The following is a 20,396-nucleotide window of genomic DNA, read 5'->3' as shown; positions in this document are numbered from 1 at the left end:
GCAAATGTCTCGCACTCAAACCAACCAGTAAACATGTTTTATGGGCCAAAGCGTAAAAATTACTTAGGCATCTTCAGAATGGATCTGACTATCGTTTAAAAAGGTTTCCCTTCAGGAGACCTGTTTATTGGTCCCCATACCGTCAGAAGTCCACTAATGGTGTGACTGTGTAAACAGAGCGATGTCCCCCTTAAGTCAGCATTGCCAGAACACACACACACACACACACACACACACACACACACACACACCGCCGCAGACAAAATATAAATGTTGCTTTTTTTTTTTTATTAATCTTTTTTTGGGGGGTTACACAATTCAACACAATGGACGATGTCATTAAAAATCCCTTTGTTTGTTTTTTGCTACAGGTGGTAACTTTTTTCCCTTTCCCCCATGAAATAAAAGACCCCAATCTCGTTGTCCAGTATGAATTTTGAAAGACTATTAAAAACCGTATTTCCTCAAGCGATAGCCATGTTGTTCTCATTTACTCAACTGCAGAGAACACCAGGCTTTGTATTTTAATTCAATTAGTAGCTTCCTGGTTGAAGTCAATAATACATGGTAGTGGAAAACAGGAAGTACTTGCATTTGATTGACACGCCCGCCTGAAGGGTGCATTCTTTTGGCAACTGGCAACACATTTGGATTGGTGTCTCTGCATTGTTTCCATTTCAGGACAATACGTGAATTCAGTTGGGGACAAACGCTGAGATATTCTTGTCTTGTAAACAGTATCCGCTACCCTACCAGTAGCCTTGGTCAGTGTGGTACAGAGGCGTACCAATTTCCCCTTATAATATAGAGCAAGTGAGGGAGCTGCCTAGTAAACAAACAAACAAATACAAGCTAGCGAGACCTAGGAAAGTGTCAAGGAGAAGCCAGAGCTGGAAACCCCCCTTTTGAGGTTTATAACTATTAAGTTAGCAAAAAAAGATAGCATTCTAACAAGATTTAGTCAAGTAACAAAATGTATGACTCCTTGGTGAACACCTGAAAAGGGAGCTAAAAAAAAAACGAACAATGCTAACTATTAGCATGCTAACAGTATCCTAAGTGAAATAACAAAATATTTGACTTTAAGATGTACGCCTGCAAAAATTTCTAAAATGCGAGCATTCGATCAAGTTACAATCAAAGAACAAATTGTATGACACCTTTGTTTACACCTGCAAAAGGATCTACAAAAACTAGGATGCTAACAGTAAAATACGTGAAATAAAAAATATATATATTTGGCTCAGAGGTGTACACCTGCAAAATGTTTTAAAAACCTAGCATTCCAAAAAGATAGTCAAATAAAACATATGAATACTTGGTGTACACCTACAAAAGGAGCAAAAAACTGACATGCTAACTGTTAGCATGCTAACAGTATCCTAAGTGAAATAAAAAAATATTTGACTAGAAAGAACTAAAGACGCTAGCATGTGAGCTAGGGAAATAAACAAAGGAAGGAATAGCGTGGAAGGTAACAAGTTCAAGAAGTACTTTACCCCAAGCGGGGATAGCGACGTCACCTGTTGCATTAAAAAGAAAATTTAGACTGCGAGACCGAAGGAACAAAATGGGCAGCCTTAAATAGAGGGGATAATCAAAAAGCAGGTGCGCGTGAGAAATACAAAGCAAGTGACACAAATACGTAACCAGGCAACGGAACAAAGCAGGAAGTGCCACCAGGAACTAAGGAAGTCAAACAACAAACAGGATGTGATATACAAACAGAACAAAACCAGAATATGCCATGATCCGAGCAGCGGATCATGACAAACATAGGTGAAATAACTAATTTGACAACATAGGTGAACTAAAAAAATGTTGATTCTAAGGTGTGCACCTGCAAAATTAGCTATAAAGCTAACATTCCAGAAAGATAGTCAAGTAACAAAATATGACTCCATGGCACACATGCAAAAGTAGCGAAAAAAAACCTAACATGCTACCATTAGCAGGCTAACAGTAACACATGTGAAATAACAAGATACTGATTCTTAAGTGTACACCTGTAAAATTAGCTGAAAAAAAGATAGCATTCCAATAATACAGACACGTATCAATACACATGACTACTTGGTGTAAACCTGCAAAAGGAACAAAATAAAAACAACATGCTAATGTTAGCATATTTACAGTAACAGTGTATGTGAAATAACATATTTGACACTGAGGTATATATATATATATATATATATATATATATATATATATATATCCTCCGCCGGGTGGCGGGGCTCTCCCTTAGAGATAGGGTGAGAAGCTCTGTCATCCGAGCGGAGCTCAAAGTAAAGCCGCTACTCTTCCACATGGAAAGGAGCAAGTTGAGGTGGTCCGGGCATCTGGTTCGGATGAACCAGATGGGGTGGTCCGGGCATCTGGTCAAACGTGCCCCAAACACCTCCCTAGGGAGGTGTTTGGGGCACGTTTGACCGGTAGGAGGCGACGGGGAAGACCATGTCTCCCAGCTGACCTGGGAACGCCTTGGGATTCCCCAAGAGGAGCTAAACGAAGTGGCTGGGGAGAGGAAAATCTGTGTTTCTTTGCTTAGGCTGCTGCCCCCTTGACCCAACCTCAGATAAGCTGAAGAAGATGGAGGGATGAATGTATATATATATATATAATGTAAATATGCATACGTATATATATACATATATAGATATAAGTGTATATATACACACGTACAGTATATATGCATATATATGTATACATATATAGAGAGATATACATACACGTGTATAAATACCTACGTACATACATACAAATACATACATGCGTGTGTCTATGTATGTATATATATATATATATATATATATATATATATATATATATATATATACATATATATAATACAGGTGTATATATACACGCACAAATATGTATGTACCGTATATATATATATATATATATATATATATATATATATATATATATATATATATATATATATATATATATACATATATATATACACACGTACATATATATGTATACATATATACGTATATACACACATATATATATATATATACATACATATATATATGTATATATGCTTCACGGTGGCAGAGGGGTTAGTGCGTCTGCCTCACAATACGAAGTTCCTGCAGTCCTGGGTTAAAATCCAGGCTCGTGATCTTTCTGTGTGGAGTTTGCCTGGTCTCCCCGTGAATGCGTGGGTTCCCTCCGGGTACTCCGGCTTCCTCCCACTTCCAAAGACATGCACCTGGGGATAGGTTGATTGGCAACACTAAATTGGCCCTAGTGTGTGAATGTGAGTGTGAATGTTGTCTGTCTATCTGTGTTGGCCCTGCGATGAGGTGGTGACTTGTCCAGGGTGTACCCTGCCTTCCGCCCGATTGTAGCTGAGATAGGCGCCAGCGCCCCCCGCGACCCCGAAAGGGAATAAGCGGTAGAAAATGGATGGATGGATACACGTGTATAAATACATACATACATACAAATACATACATGCGTGTGTGTGTATGTATGTATATATATATATATATATATATATATATATATAAATATAAATATATATATATATATATATAAATGTATGTGTGTATATAACAAATATATATATATATATATACATATATATATATATATATATATATATATATATAATACATGTGTAAATACACACACAAACATGTATGTACTGTCTATATGTATATATATATATGTGTGTGTGTGAGTATAAATGTAGTGTGTATGTACATATAGTGTGTGTATAACCCATAAATATATATTTATATATAAAAAAAATATATATGTATATACACTGCATGTTCATTTATGTGTGTATCTATATATAGATATATGATACACAAATATATTTGTATGTATATATACATATAAACATGAATATATACGTGCATATATATACACACACACATTGATACATGTTTGTATATATATATATATATATGTGTGTATATATACATATGTGTATAAATATACACATATTTTTGTGTGTATGTATATATATATATATATATATATACACACACACACAACATATAGAATATATATATATATATATATATATATATATATATATATATATATATATATATATATATATATATATTTATATATATATATACACACACACGCACACACACACACACACACACAACACATACATATGTGTTGGCTTTTAAGATACTTGCTCTTCTTGCTTGTTTTGTGAAAATATGCATCCCCCCAGTCCCCCCGACACTTTATGACCGCCATATAAAGAGCGGGACGCGCATCCTCCTGCAGGGTCATAAAGCAACAGCATGCATTTGGAGAATAAACGTGACTTTCCCCCTCCCACCCCCCCTTATTCTCACACACGCGCGCACACACACACACACACACACACACACACACACACACACACACACACACACACACACATAAGGCACCCTAAAGGGGTGCATGTAAAAGCGGTAAGAGAAAGGAACCATAAAGCAATTAAGGCCAGACAGTGGCGGTGTCTAAATGGTTTTATTGGACATCCTTTTCCTGCCTCGACTGGCCGCGGAAGAAATGTTAAAGTCATTGTCCGACACTGCGCTCTCTCCGGAGTTTGTACAAAAGCACAAACGCAGGAGAAAAAGAAGCAGAAAGCAACATCTCATGTTTGTTTACATCTGAAGTGCATCATTGTGGTTAAAAACAACACAATAGGTTAATATACATTAATTGTTTTATGTCTCACTTATTTCAACTGTTATCCTACTTGTACATTTTGTTATTTCTTTAGTTAATATTTTCTGTTACACATTTTCTTTTGTACTTTGAATTTTTTTTCATGCATGTTATATATCTCAGTTTGACATATTTTGTTTTTTGCATTGACCTTCATTGCGTATCAGGGTTTTTGTTCGTTTTTTTTATTAAATTAATACATATTTTCTATGTTTTTTTTTTATGTAATAATTCTCAAAAATATAATTTTAAAGGCATGTTTTAAAGTTACAGTACCAGTGATTGTCACACACACACACACTAGGTGTGGTGAAATTGTCCTCTGCATTTAACCCATCACCCTTAACAACATTCTTACAGCTGCTTGTCTGAAAAAAAATAAGTAATTTGTAATGAAAAGTGTCAGTAATGTGTCATACATACATACCAACCTACATACATACATACATATATACACATAACTATACATATACACATCTCGCTCTCTCTCTCTCTCTCTCTCTATATATATATATATATATATACATATATATATACACATATATACATATTTATATAGACACAAATATATACACTTATCTATATATATTGATAACTGTATAAATTTGTATATATATATATATTTATAAATATGTATATATATATAGATGTGTATATGTGTAAATCATATAGCTATACATGCATACATACATATATATATATATATATATACATATATATATACATACATACATATATATACATATATATATATATATATATATACATATATATATATATATATATATATATATATATATATATATATATATATATATATATATATATATATATACATACATACATATATATACATATATATATATATATATATATATACATATATATATATATATATATATATATATATATATATATATATATATATATATATATATATATATATATATATATATATACACACACACCATATTTCCTTGAATTGCCGCTGGGGCGCTGATTAAATTAAAACCTCTTCTCACTCCTGCGCTTGCCCAAGGCAAGCAGTAAAAATCTGAGTGTGATGTAAACTTGGACCTTAAATCCTTCTGAATATCTCTTAATCTTCTTCCCTTTATGCGATTTCAAATTACCGGTATTGAAATCAGCCTCCTCTATTTTGAAAATGATGCCAGGGGAAGTGTCACTCGTGACGTCACAAGTTTGACCAGGTAGTAATTTAAGCCAGGCGCATACTATATGCCCTGCGGCAATTCAAGGAAATACGGTATATAAATATATATATATATATATATATATATATATATATATATATATATATATATATATATATATATATATATATATATATATACATACATATATATATACATACACATATATATATATATATATATATATATATATACATACACACACACATATGTATATATATATATATATATATATATATATATATATATGTGTTCATGTATATATATATATATATATATATATATACATATATATATATGTGTGTGTGTGTCTATTACATATGTATGTGTATATATACAAACCCCGTTTCCATATGAGTTGGGAAATGTTGTTAGATGTAAATATAAACGGAATACAATGATTTGCAAATCCTTTTCAACTTATATTCAGTATATGCTACAAAAACAACATATTTGATGTTCAAGCTGATAATCACTTTTTTTTTTTTGTGCAAATAATCATTAACTTTAGAATTTGATGCCAGCAACACGTGACAAAGATGTTGGGAAAGGTGGCAATAAATACTGATAAAGTTGAGGAATGCTCATCACACACTTATTTGGAACGTCCCACAGTTGTGCAGGCTAATTGGGAACAGGTGGGTGCCATACAACACAATGAGAATGTTATATTGCTCAATTATTCTACCTTATTTCAATTATTGTGCAGAAATATGGGGAAATACATATCATAGCAATATAATGCCTTTATTTATTTAATAGAAAAGAGCAATTCGAATCATTTTTAAAGTAGGATAAAGAGACCACACAAATCCACTCTTCATTAGGTCAGGATTACTAAAACTAAAAGACATTGTAGAATTGAATACTCTATTAAAGATGTTCAAAGCAAGAAATAAAGTTATTCCGAAGGGCATACAAGAGTTATTTGTGTTCACATCTGAAGATGAGAACCCCAGAAGGCCGTGTGACTTTAAACATCCAAGAGGGCGAACAAATTTGAAACAAATGTGCTTGTCTGTTGTTGGTGTGAAAGCATGGAATTCTCTAAACAAAGACTTGAAAAGCTGTAAGAATATCTTTGTATTCAAAAAGAGTTATAAAAAGAGAAAACTGGAATTATATCAAACTGAGTTTTGATTTAGATTGGACGTGTCATTGTGATAATGCTTAAAGGAAAATGGAAAAGTATGTTGGAGTTTGGGTGTTGGTAGAGGGAACAGTTGTAAAGTCATCTAAAAAACTGTATTTTGTGTTAAAAAAGGGGCAGATAAATATAAGAATATTATTCTTCCATCTGCTCCTTTGTGATCATGGAAATGTATAGGAATAAAAAACAAAACAAAAAAATGAAAGTGTCAATTGTACGTGGCTTGTAAATATGCATTATAATGAAAGTAAGAAAAATAAATGATGATGATGATGATTGCATATAAAAGCAGCTTCTGTGAAACGCTCAGTCTTTCACAAACAACGATTGGGAAACTGTCACCGCTTTGTGAACAAATGCGTGAGCAATTAGTCAAAATGTTTAAAAACAACATTTCTCAACGGGCCATTGCAAGGAATTTAGGAATTGCACCATCTATGGTTCATAATATTATCAAAAGGTTCAGAGAATCTGGAGAAATTACTCCACGTAAGCGATGATATAACGAACCTTCGTTCCCTCAGGCGGTACTGCATCAAAAAGCGCCATCAGTGTGTAAAGGATATCACCATATGAGCTCAGGAACACTTCAGAAAAAACACTGTCAGTAACTACAGTTTGTCGCTACATCTGTAAGTGCAAGTTAAAACTCGACTATGCAAAGCCAAAGCCATTTATCAACAATACCCAGAAACGCTGCCGGCTTCGCTGGGCCCGAGCTCATCTAAGATGAACTGATGCAAAGTGGAAATGTGTTCTGTGGTCTGAGAGTCCACATTTCAAATTTGTTTTTTGGAAACGGTGAATGTCGTGTCCTCTGGACCAAAGAGGAAAAGAACCATCAGGACTATTATAGGTGCAAAGTTAAAAAAACAGCATCTGGGATGGTATGGGGTGTGTATTAGTGGCCAAGGCATGGGTAACTTACACATCTGTGAAGGCGCCATTAATGCTGAAAGGTACATACAGGTTTTGGAGCAACATATGTTGCCATTGCTTATTTCAGCAAGACAATGTCAAGCCACGTGTTACAACAGCGTGGCTTCATAGTAAAAGAGTGCGGGTACTAGACTGGCTTGCCTGTACACCAGACCTGTCTCCCATTGAGAATGTGTGGCACATTATGAAGCCTAAAATACCACAACGGAGACCCCGGACTGTTGAACAACTTAAGCTGTACATAAAACAAGAAGGGGAAATAATTCCACCTGGAAAGCTTCAAAAATGTCTCTCCTCAGTTCCCAAACGTTTATTGAGTGTTGTTAAAAGAAAAGGTGGTGAAACACAGTGGTGAACATGCCCTTTCCCAACTACTTTGGCAAGTGTTAAAGCCATGATATTCTAAGTTAATTATTATATGCAAAAAAAATAGAGTTTATGAGTTTGAACATCAAATATCTTGTCTTTGTAGTGCATTCAACTGAATATGGGTTGAAAAGAATTTGCAAATCATTGTATTCCGTTTATATTTACATCTAACACAATTTCCCAACTCATATGGAAAAGGGGTTTGTATATTTATAAACACATACATGGACAAAGATTAGACTTTCTGGAGGAAATAAATACTGAGCTGTTTAGCGACAATACCTAACAATATGTTTGGAGGAGAAAAGGTGAGGCCTTTAATCCTAGGAAGACCAGTCATACCGCTAAGCATGGTGGTGGTAGTATTATGCTCTAGGCTTGTTTTGCTACCAATGGTACTGGTGCTTTACAGAGAGTAAATGGGACAATGGAAAAGGAGGATTACTTCCAAATTCTTCAGGACAACTTAAAATCATCAGCCTGGAAGTTGGGTCTTGGGCGCAGTTTGGTGTTCCAACAGGACAATGAAACCAAACACACCTCAAAAGTGGTAAAGGAACGGCTGAATCAGGCTAGAACGAAGGGTTTAGAATGGCCTTCCCAAAGTCCTGACTTAAATGTGTGGACAATGCTGAAGAAACAAGTCCATGTCAGAAAACCAAAAAATTGAGCTGAAACGGACTAATTTTGTCAAGAGGAGTGGTCAACAATTCAAACAGAAGCTTGTGGATGGCGACCAAAAGCGCCTTATTGCAGGGAAACTTGCCAAGGGACATGTAAGCAAATAATAACATTGCTTTATGTATACTTTTGACCCAGCAGAGTTGCCTCACATTTTCAGTAGACCCATAATAAATTCATAAAAGAACCAAACTTCATGAATGCTTTTTGTGATCAACAAGTATGTGCTCCAATCACTCTATCACAAAAAATAAGAGTTGTAGAAATCATTGGAAAATCAAGACAGCCATGACATTATGTATATATATATATATATATATATATATATATATATATATATATATATATATATATATATATATATATATATATATATATAAATATATATATATGAGTACACTTCTAATATGAACAAGGGAAGTGTTCATCCGTGCAGAAATGAAATAGAAAACGTTCAAATTATTGCCTTTAATGTTAAAGTTGTCTCACAGGACACATTTATGTGATGATTCAAATAAATCATATAAATGGCTTTCGTATTGTATTCATTATGCATTTACATTCTATAGTTACTGTTTTTTTGTTGTTGTTGTTTTTTGCAGAAATTGCATAACTGATTGCTATCTGATAGGATAAAATCATTCAGTTTCATTGCATACCATATGTCCATCCATTTTCTACCGTTTGGCCCATGTTGTGAAAATTGCGGCAAAAAAAAAAATGCATGGATGGATGGACGTAGATTTTCCATGAGAGGATGTGTAGTTACAACATGTGTCCGCTGAGCGGCAGTGTTACCTTTCACAGGCGGCAGTGAAGAATGTTTGTTGCGGTGTCAGCAGAAAGTTATGTTTTATGGTCAGTGTTAAGGTTTATGGTCCAGAAAAAAATTAAGATGGTACAGTGAGACGCTTTGAAATACTTCCATTGAAAAACTTCCCATTCAATATCATTAACTTTTTACATGACTCGAAAAAAAAAACAACTCAAAATGGACATCAGGAGTGTCAGAAGCGCCTGCAACTTGGTTTTTATTGGCTCTCGCCTAAAGCACAATGTAAAATTGTAAGTAATTGATTAATAATGTATATATATATATATATATATATATATATATATATAAACACACACATACATACACACACATATTATATATATATATACACATAATATATATATTATGTACTCACACATACATACACACATATTATATATATATATATACACACATAATATATATATATATATATATATATATATATATATATATATATATATATATATATGGATGTGTGTGTATACGCACATAATATATATATATATATATATATATATATATATACATATATATATACATTTATATATATATATACGTATATATAAATGTGTGTGTGTATATATATGTGTATATATATATGCACATCACATAATATTATATATATATATATATATATATATATATATATATATATATATAACATATTATAATATATATATATATATTAAATATACACACACACACACTTCTGTTTTAGGTAAATAATGTCAATCTGGGTTCACACCTGCAGTTTTTCAAGCATCCAGCAGGGGGCAATATTACTTCCTTCGTGCCCAAGGAACAACTCATTTAATTTACTTCATTACGCTTGATTCTGAATTAAAAATAGTTTGAAAAACAATTAAAGTATTTCAATCCGGATGGCCAGAAAAATAAAAGCAGTATTTTTTCACACACACAAAAAAATGTTTTTTGTAAATTGACACATGATCACAACAAAAAATGTGTTTGGTTTTTAGTAAAAAAAAAAAATACAAATAAAATTAATAAATAAATAAAGCGGATAATTTCGCACATATATTTTAAATTACGAATAAATATTGCAAAAGCCATTTTTTCTTCTTGGGTACGCACACTTGTGTCATTTTGCATATGTTTTCGTCTTATTTTACGTGCAACGTTATTGTATACTGTCATAAAAAAATTTAAAATTGGCAGCTCAATCGACAACATTTTACCATAACATTCACAGTAAATTATTGTAAACTGATAAACAGTTCTGTATTATGCCACAAAATTCTGGCGACTCAGCTGCCAGTTGTTGTTTTTTTTGTTGTTGTTTTTTTTCAAACCATAAAATCTACATAGTTTTCAGTACGTTTGTGCCAATAAACAAATGACGTCATGATACTATAAAAATGTTCATTGTAAATTCCCTTGGTAATAATTGCACAATATTTATAGTATTTCACTGTGAAATAAAAGGGCATCGTAACATTTACTGTCATTTGTTGTAATATATAGTATTTTACTTTGAAAAATACTGTTAAATCCTTGTAAATTTTATTATGTGTTTACTATGCTTCATGGTGTTTTTACACCGTAAAAATGTCAATATATTTTACGGGAAAAAAAACACTGTCAGCGCCGTAAAAAATAACAGTATAACATGTTTGTATATGCTGCGAAAAACAAAACAATAAAAAATAGAAATAAAAACAAAACTGCTGTTAATTGTACAGTAAATATCCGGTGACTAATTTACCATTGTTTATACTTCCATTACTTTTATTTTGAAACACATTTCAATCTGGAAAACGTTTGACAAATAAATTAGTGGTTTTTTTTTTTCATTAAATACAGAATGACACTTCCGTATTGAAAAAAAGTCAGTAGATGTTATGGTAATTAAAAAAAAGGCAGCAATATAAATAAAATTCGCACCGTTTTTTTTTTGTTTGGTAACAGTAATTATGGTTTAAAAATGATATTTTGAAAAGCTCCATGGTGTGTTCTGTACATATATAAAAAAAATCGATATATTTTATTGTAAAAAAAAATAACGAATAAAATGAAATAACTGTCAGCTCAGTCGGCAGAATTGCATAATAAAAACTGTGGAATTGTGTTTATTTATATTAATATTTTTCAAAATCAATATCAATTTTACGGTAAATTTCTGGCGCGCTTAAACTGCCAGTTTTTTTTTTTTTACGTACATTCGTAAAATAATAGCACATTCTGACCACCTGCTCAAATAACAGTGCAACATTGATTCAAATCAAAATGTGCACATTTGAATTAATAATACAAATATTAATTCTCGAAATCTATATTTAAAAACACTTATTAGAAAAAAAAACGTTATTACTGCACCCACACATTTATTTTATTATTTTGTTTGCCGTTTTATTCGATACTAATTATCTTACTACTAATGATTCTATACAGCATTTTAACTCGGTTTATTTGCCAAAATATCGCGCGACAAAACGAATTAAGCAAAGACAAAAAGGATAATTCTACACATTTGTATTTAAAAAGCCTTTTTTAAATGAATATATTGCTATTGGATTAATTCTTAAAAGCTTGAACTAAAAGCAGAGAAAGGGCCTGCTGCTTCAACGCACTCGTGCACGCGCACGTACGCGCACACGCACGCACAGAGGCCCTATACAAATAGCATGGCTGTATGTCACGGTCATAAAAGTGCAGTGAAGGCAGTAACCATGGAAACCACCGTCGAAAGGTGCAGCGTAAAATAAAATGGTATTTTAAGTACTCTCTCTTTTTTTTTTTTACTTTTTCTAATACAATTTTTACTATGTTTCTTCAATCGAAAAAAAATACACCAATAACTCTTTTTTTTTAGTTTGTTTAAATATATCTCGATGGAAAGTATTTCATATTGTTGTGTTGGATTTTTTTAATCAAATAAGTTGAAATACAAAAAAAGGGTAATTATCGGAGGGGAATATTATAATATTTTTATTATAATATAATAATATATGATCATATATTTATACATCCCTTAAAAAGTAATAAACAAATAATAGTAAAAAGAGAACGCATGTGACTGAACATATTCGGTTATTTACAGTTTATCATTTTTATTATTATTAATATCGAAATGACATTGAATCACTGCATTGCGCATTTAAAAACAATTATTATTATTGCAGTCCTCCTTGCAGACAATGTACGTCACACACACACGCAAACACACACAAGATAACAATTTCCTGTTCATATTTCCACACAACAAAAGATGGATTGTTACACTAAAACAGGAAGTGAGGATTTAAAAAATATATGACGTCACAAATAGGGCATAGTTAAAAATCACAAGAAGCACATTCATATGTACTTATTTCGTTTTCCAGACGTGTTTTTCTATGAATGGAATATTTTGGGGCATTCTATATTGCAGTATATCGATTGTTTTTAAGTATAAAAAAGGTACATATATCGAATTATTGACACACTCCAATAAGGGGGAACATTAAGACCGCGGGGTTCGAACTGTACTCGTTTGTTTTCTGTCTTTTCCTGCATATTTCGGAGCAGTAAATATTCAAATTAATTCTGCCTAACATGAGCCGGATCAACAACTAATCGAACAAAACGACCGATATTTAATATCAGTTTAAAAAAAAAAAATACAGCCTGAAAAATGTCTTCAAAAATTCGAATGAAGCTTCCTTTGTTGTTGGCGGTGCAGATGTCGCAAATCACATAGACACAAAAAAAAAAGAAAAAACCTCCCCCCTCCCCCTTCCTTCTTTTATTTATTTATTTATTTTACGAGCTCAAACTGGACGCCATTGGCCACTTCCGGTCACGTGTGAGCGCGGCGGCGTCTGTCACGAACGAACCTCGCCCCGGCGTGTAGACTTCCGCGAGACTTCAACCCACGCAGGGTAAAAAAACTCCTCTCTCTAATTCTTTTTTTTTTCTTCCTTATTTGTGAACATTTTGTGCAACTCTTAACAAATATTTAAACTGTTTTTTTGTATCGTTGAAACTTGTTGCTGTCAATTTATTTAATTTTTAATATTTTCTTTTTTTTTTTTAGGGAACCTGCACGATGATCACGTCATCAGGTAAGCTGCAACCCACCAATAATGTATCGATGATCTCATAGTTGTGCCGCGCGTCGACTCACGTGACCGCCTGCAGAATTGGCTGAAAGTGAAAGTGCGATGACGTCATGCGTGCATGCATGCATGCAGTTGCAACGCAATAGTCCTTTGTCATACTTTGGACTTTTTGCACGACTAATTTTTACACCCAAGCATCGAACGTGCGCGAGGATTACGTCATAACTACAACTTCAAATTTCATATGAAAGTCAAAGTGCGATGACGTCATGCGTGCATGCAGTTGCAACGCAATAGTCCTTTGTCATATACTTTGGACTTTTTGCACGACTCATTTTTACACCCACGCATCGAACGTGCGCGAGGATGACGTCATAACTACGACTTCAAATTTCATATGAAAGTCAAAGTGCAATGACGTCATGCGTGCACACAGTTGCAACGCAATAGTCCTTTGTCATATACAGTACTTTGGACTTTTTGCACGACTCATTTTTACACCCACGCATCGAACGTGCGCGAGGATGACGTCATAACTATGACTTCAAATTTCATATGAAAGTCAAAGTGCGATGACGTCATGCGTGCATGCAGTTGCAACGCAATAGTCCTTTGTTATATACTTTGGACTTTTTGCACGACTCATTTTTACACCCACGCATCGAACGTGCGCGAGGATGACGTCATAACTACGACTTCAAATTTCATGTGAAAGTGCGATGACGTCATGCGCGCATGCAGTTGCAACGCAATAGTCCTTTGTTATACTTTGCACTTTTTTGCACGACTCGTTTTTACACCCATGCATCGAACGTGCACGAGAATGACGTCATAACTACCAATTCAAATGTCTTGCAACAAGCCTGTTTTTTTTACTGTCACTCCTTTTTTAAAACATCGATTTTCTACCGCTTGTCCCTTTTAGATATTGGCCTCTAATATTTAAGGGCCTTTCTTTGGTGTGTGCGTGTTTTGTTGCTTTTTGTGAGGTCACCGTGGGGGGGGGGGGGGGGGGGTGTCACTCACACACACATGCATTCAAAAACATTAAAAAAAAGGGGGGGGGGGGCTATTGGCTGCATTTTATGTTTCTGTACATTTCCTTGGGGGTTAGGGTGGGGGAGAGAAAGATGGAGGAAGAAACAAAGACAGTATTTCATTGGTGCTGCTCAGCTGCAGGCACTCAGTATTTACAACCTACTGCAATGCGGCAATGTGTGTGTGTGAGTGTGTGTGTGTGAGAGAGAGAGTAAGAGAGAGAGAAACAAAGAGACAAAAGGGAGACAGGGAAGATGCCACACAAACCTCTAGATTTACGCCAAGGACGAAGACAGACGGACGCAAGGCAGTTTTTGGTGCTGATTGTGTGGTTTTGTGTGTCCATGTGTGTGTGTGTGTGTGTGTGTGTGTCATGCAGGAAGAGATGACAACGAAGAAGAAAAAGAAGAAGAAGAAGAGCAGCTGCAAATTCGTCATGTAAGCCAAACTTGCTTCTATTGCACATTTGTGCACCAAATGGACAAACTCACTGAGGGAAAAAGAACATAGTTTTTTTTTTTTTTACAATTTTGGCAGCAAAAGAAAAAAAATACATTAAGCAATGAAAAAAATAAAACATTTTGGTACACATTAAGCAGCAAAATGCAAAAAAAATAAATAATAAATAAATTCAAGCACCAAATTGCACCCTGAGCAGCAACGTGCAAAACACATTATTCCGTACGCTTGAAGCAGCAAAATGACGCATCGTTTTAAACTTCAAGCACAATATGAATAAAAAGAAAAAAAGGTTTTTACAGCACCAAAGTGAAATAACAACATTTCTTTTAAAATTTTAGAGCAGCAAGTGCAAAAACAATTTTTTTTTTTTACACTTTAAGTGCAGCAAAGTGCAAAACATTTTTTACATTTTAAGCTGAAACGTGCAATAACATATTTGTTGCTACACCTTAGGCAGCAAATTGCGAAAACAAAAAAATATATAATTAAACAGAAAAATAAAAAAAACATGTTTTACTTCAAGCAGCAAAGTGCAAACAACAAATTAAACTTTGTGCAGCAAAGTGCAAAACTACAAAACATTATTTATTACACTTTAAGCAGCAAAGTGCAAATAAAAAAATACACTTTAAGCAGCAAAGAGGGAAAAGGTTTTACACTTCAAGCAGCAAACTGCAAAAATTTAAATAAAAATAAAACATGTATAATTTAAGCAGCAAAGTGCAAAAAAAACACTTTAAGCAAAAAAGTGCAAAAAATAATTTGTTGTTACGCTTTAGGCAGCAAAGTGCAAAAACATAAATAAAATATAATTAAACAGGAAAAATGAAAAAAATACACTTCAAGCAAAGTGCAAACAATGAATTTAACATTTTACAGCTAAATGCAAAACTACAAAAAAAATACACTTTAAGCAGCAGAGTGTAAAACATTTGTTACATTTTAAGCAGAAAAGTGCAAAAAATGATTTGTTGCTACTCTTTAGGCAGCAAAATGCAAAAACAAAAAAATATATAATCAAACAGCAAAATTCTAATTTATTTTTATTTATTTTTATTTTTTAAAACTCCAAGCAGCAAAGTGTAAACAACAAATTAAACTTTGGGCAGCAAAGGTCAAAACTACAAAAAAAAATGTTTAACTAATATTTTTTACACTTCAAGCAAAAAAATACACTTCAAGCAGCAAATTGGGAAAATGTTATGCACTTCAAGCAGCAAAGTGCAAAACAAATACAAATAAAACATGCATAATTTAAGCAGCAAAGTGCAAAACTTTTTTTTTTTTTTTTTTTTTAAGCAGAAAGTACAACTTTTTTTATATGTGTACGATTTTTTTTTGGACAGTTTAAGCAGCAAAGTGCAAAAAAAAATGTAATACACTTCAAGCAGCAAAGCGCAAAAACATGTTTTTACACTTTAAGCAGCAAGGTGCAAAAAACAATTTTGTACACTCAGCAGCAAAGTGCAAAACTATATTTTGTTTACATTTAAAGCAGAAATTACAATTTTTTTTATATGTGTACGATTTTTTTTTTACACTTCAAGCAGCAAAGTGCAAAAAATGTTTTTATTACACTTCAAGCAGCAGAGTGGAAATATATATAAATATATATATATATATATATATATATATATATATATATATATATATATATATATTTACACTTCAAGCAGCAAAGTGCAAATAAAAAAATACCCTTTAAGCAACAAAGTGGGAAAAATGTTTTGCACTTTGAGCAGCAAAGTACAAAAAAACATTTTCTTTACACTTTATGCAAAAAAAAAAACATGTTTTACACTTTAAGCAACAAAGTGGAAAACAATGTTTTTTAGAACACTTCAAGCAGCAAAGTGCAAAAAACACATTTTTAACACTTCAAGCAGAAAAGCGCAAACAAAACTTTTTATCACACTTTAAGCAGCAAAGTGCAAAAACATGTTTTTATACTAAAAAAACATTGTTTACCCTTTAATCAGTAAAGTGCAAAATACATTTTTTTTACACTTCAGGCAGTAAAGTGCAAACAAATATTTTGTTTACACTTAAAGCAGCAAAGTGAGAAACAAAATACTTTTACACTTCAAGCAGCAAAGTGCAAAACTATTATTATTTGTTTTTACATTTATTTACACTTAAAGCAGCAAAGTGCAAATGTTTTAATTTTTTAAATTTCAAGCAGCAAAGTGCAAACAAAAGATACACTTTGGGTGCAAAAAAGGTTTAACACTTCAAGCAGCAAAACGCTAAAAAAAAAAAAAATGTTTTTATTACACTTCAAGCAGAAAAGTGTTAAAAACACATTGTTAATACTTCAAACAGAAAAGTGCCCAAAAAAAGCTTTTAACACTTCAAGCCAAAAACTGCAAAAAACATTTTTTTTATACTTTAAGCAGCAAAGTGCAAAAAAAATTGTTTATACTTTAAGCAACAAAATGCTAAATGCATTTTTTTTACACTTCAGGCAGAAAAAGGCAAACATGTTTTTTTTACACTTCAAGCATAAAAGTGCAAAAAAAAATTTTTTACACTTAAAGCAGCAAAATGCAAAACAATTGTCTTTTTACATTTTTTATTTTACAATTAAAGCAGCAAAGTGTAAATGTTTTATATTTTTTAAATTTCAAGCAACAAAATACTAATAAAAAAACAACACTTCAAGCAGTAACGTGTAAAAAACACATTAATACTTCAAGCAGAAACGTGCCAAAAAGAAAACTTTTAACACTTCAAGCCAAAAACTGCAAAAAACATTTTTTTATACTTTAAGCAGCAAAATGAAAAATATATTTTTTTACACTTCAGGCAGAAAAGTGCAAACATGTTTTTTTTTACACTTCAAGCATAAAAGTGCAAAAAAAAAATGTTTTACACTTCAAGCAGCAAAATGCAAAACAATTTTCTTTTTAAAAAATTTTTTTACAATTAAAAGCAGCAAAGTGTAAATGTTTTATATTTTTTAAATTTCAAGCAACAAAATGGAAAACAAAACAAAAAACACTTAAAGCAGCAAAGTGGGAAAAAATGTTTTACACTTTGAGCACCGAAGTGCAAATAAACAATTACCCTAAACTTCAAGCAAGAAAGTGCAAAACATTTTTTTTACGCTTTAAGCAGCAAAAAGCTAAAAAACAACAACACATTTTTTTACACTTTAAGCAGCAAAGTACAAAAAACACATTGTTAATACTTCAAGCAGCAAAGTGCAAAAAAAAATAAAAAAAATTAACATTTCAAGCAGAAAAGTGCAAAAACAAAAAAAAATTTAACACTTCAAGCCGAAAACTGCAAAAAACATTTTTTTTATACCTTAAACAGCAAAGTGCAAAAAACATTGTTTACACTTTAAGCAGCACAATGCAGAATACATTGTTTTTACACTTCAGGCAGAAAAGTGCAAAAAAATAAAAAATGTACACTTCAAGCAGCAAAATGCAAAACAATTTTTTTTTTACACTTGAAGCAGCAAAGTGCAAATGTTTTCTATTTTTTAAATTTCAAGCAACACAATACAAATAAAAACACTTTAAGCAGCAAAGTGGGAAAAATGTTTTACACTTTATGCAGCAAAGTACAAATAAACAATTACTCTACACTTCAAGCAAGAAAGTGCAAAACATTTTTTTACACTTCAAGCAGCCAAGTGCAAAAACTGTTTAACACTTCAAGCAGCAAAAAGCTAAAAAAACCACACATTTTTTAAACAATTTAAGCAGAAAAAAAAACAAAACACATTGTTACTTCAAGCAGCAAAGGGCAAAAACGTTTTTTTTAACAATTCAAGCAACAAAATGCAAATTAAAAAAACACTTTAGCAGCAAAGTGGGAAAAAATGTTTTACACTTTGAGCAGCAAAGTGCAAATAAACAATTACTCTACACTTCAAGCAAGAAAGTGCAAAACATTTTTTTACACTTTAAGCCGCCAAGTGCAAAAACACATTGTTAATACTTCAACCAGCAAAAAGCTAAAAAAAAAAACACACACTTTTTTTACACTTTAAGCAGCAAAGTGTAAAAAACACATTAATACTTCAAGCAGCAAAGTGCAAAACATTTTTTTTTAACATTTCAAGCAGAAAAGTGCAAAAACAAAACAATTTTTTAACACTTCAAACCGAAAACTGCAAAAAAACATTTTTTTTTATACTTTAAGCAGCAAAGTGCAAAAAACATTGTTTACACTTTAAGCAGCAAAATGCAAAATACATTGTTTTTACACTTTACGCAGAAAAGTGCAAAAAATAAAACATTTACACTTCAAGCAGCAAAATGCTAAACATTTTTTTTTTTACAATTGAAGCAGCAAAGTGCAAATGTTTTATATTTCTTAAATTTCAAGCAACAAAATGAAAATTAAAAAAACACTTTAGCAGCAAAGTGGGAAAAAATGTTTTACACTTTGAGCAGCAAAGTGCAAATAAACAATTACTCTACACTTCAAGCAAGAAAGTGCAAAACATTTTTTTACACTTTAAGCCGCCAAGTGCAAAAACACATTGTTAATACTTCAACCAGCAAAAAGCTAAAAAAAAAAACCACACACTTTTTTTACACTTTAAGCAGCAAAGTGTAAAAAACACATTAATACTTCAAGCAGCAAAGTGCAAAACATTTTTTTTTAACATTTCAAGCAGAAAAGTGCAAAAACAAAACAATTTTTTAACACTTCAAACCGAAAACTGCAAAAAAACATTTTTTTTTATACTTTAAGCAGCAAACTGCAAAAAACATTGTTTACACTTTAAGCAGCAAAATGCAAAATACATTGTTTTTACACTTTAGGCAGAAAAGTGCAAAAAAATAAAACATTTACACTTCAAGCAGCAAAATGCTAAACATTTTTTTTTTTTTACAATTGAAGCAGCAAAGTGCAAATGTTTTATATTTCTTAAATTTCAAGCAACAAAATGAAAATTAAAAAAACACTTTAGCAGCAAAGTGGGAAAAAATGTTTTACACTTT

The sequence above is a fragment of the Nerophis ophidion genome, linkage group LG09 (assembly GCF_033978795.1).
Source record: "Nerophis ophidion isolate RoL-2023_Sa linkage group LG09, RoL_Noph_v1.0, whole genome shotgun sequence".
Lineage (NCBI taxonomy): Eukaryota > Metazoa > Chordata > Actinopteri > Syngnathiformes > Syngnathidae > Nerophis > Nerophis ophidion.
This window is presented reverse-complemented; position numbering follows the sequence as displayed.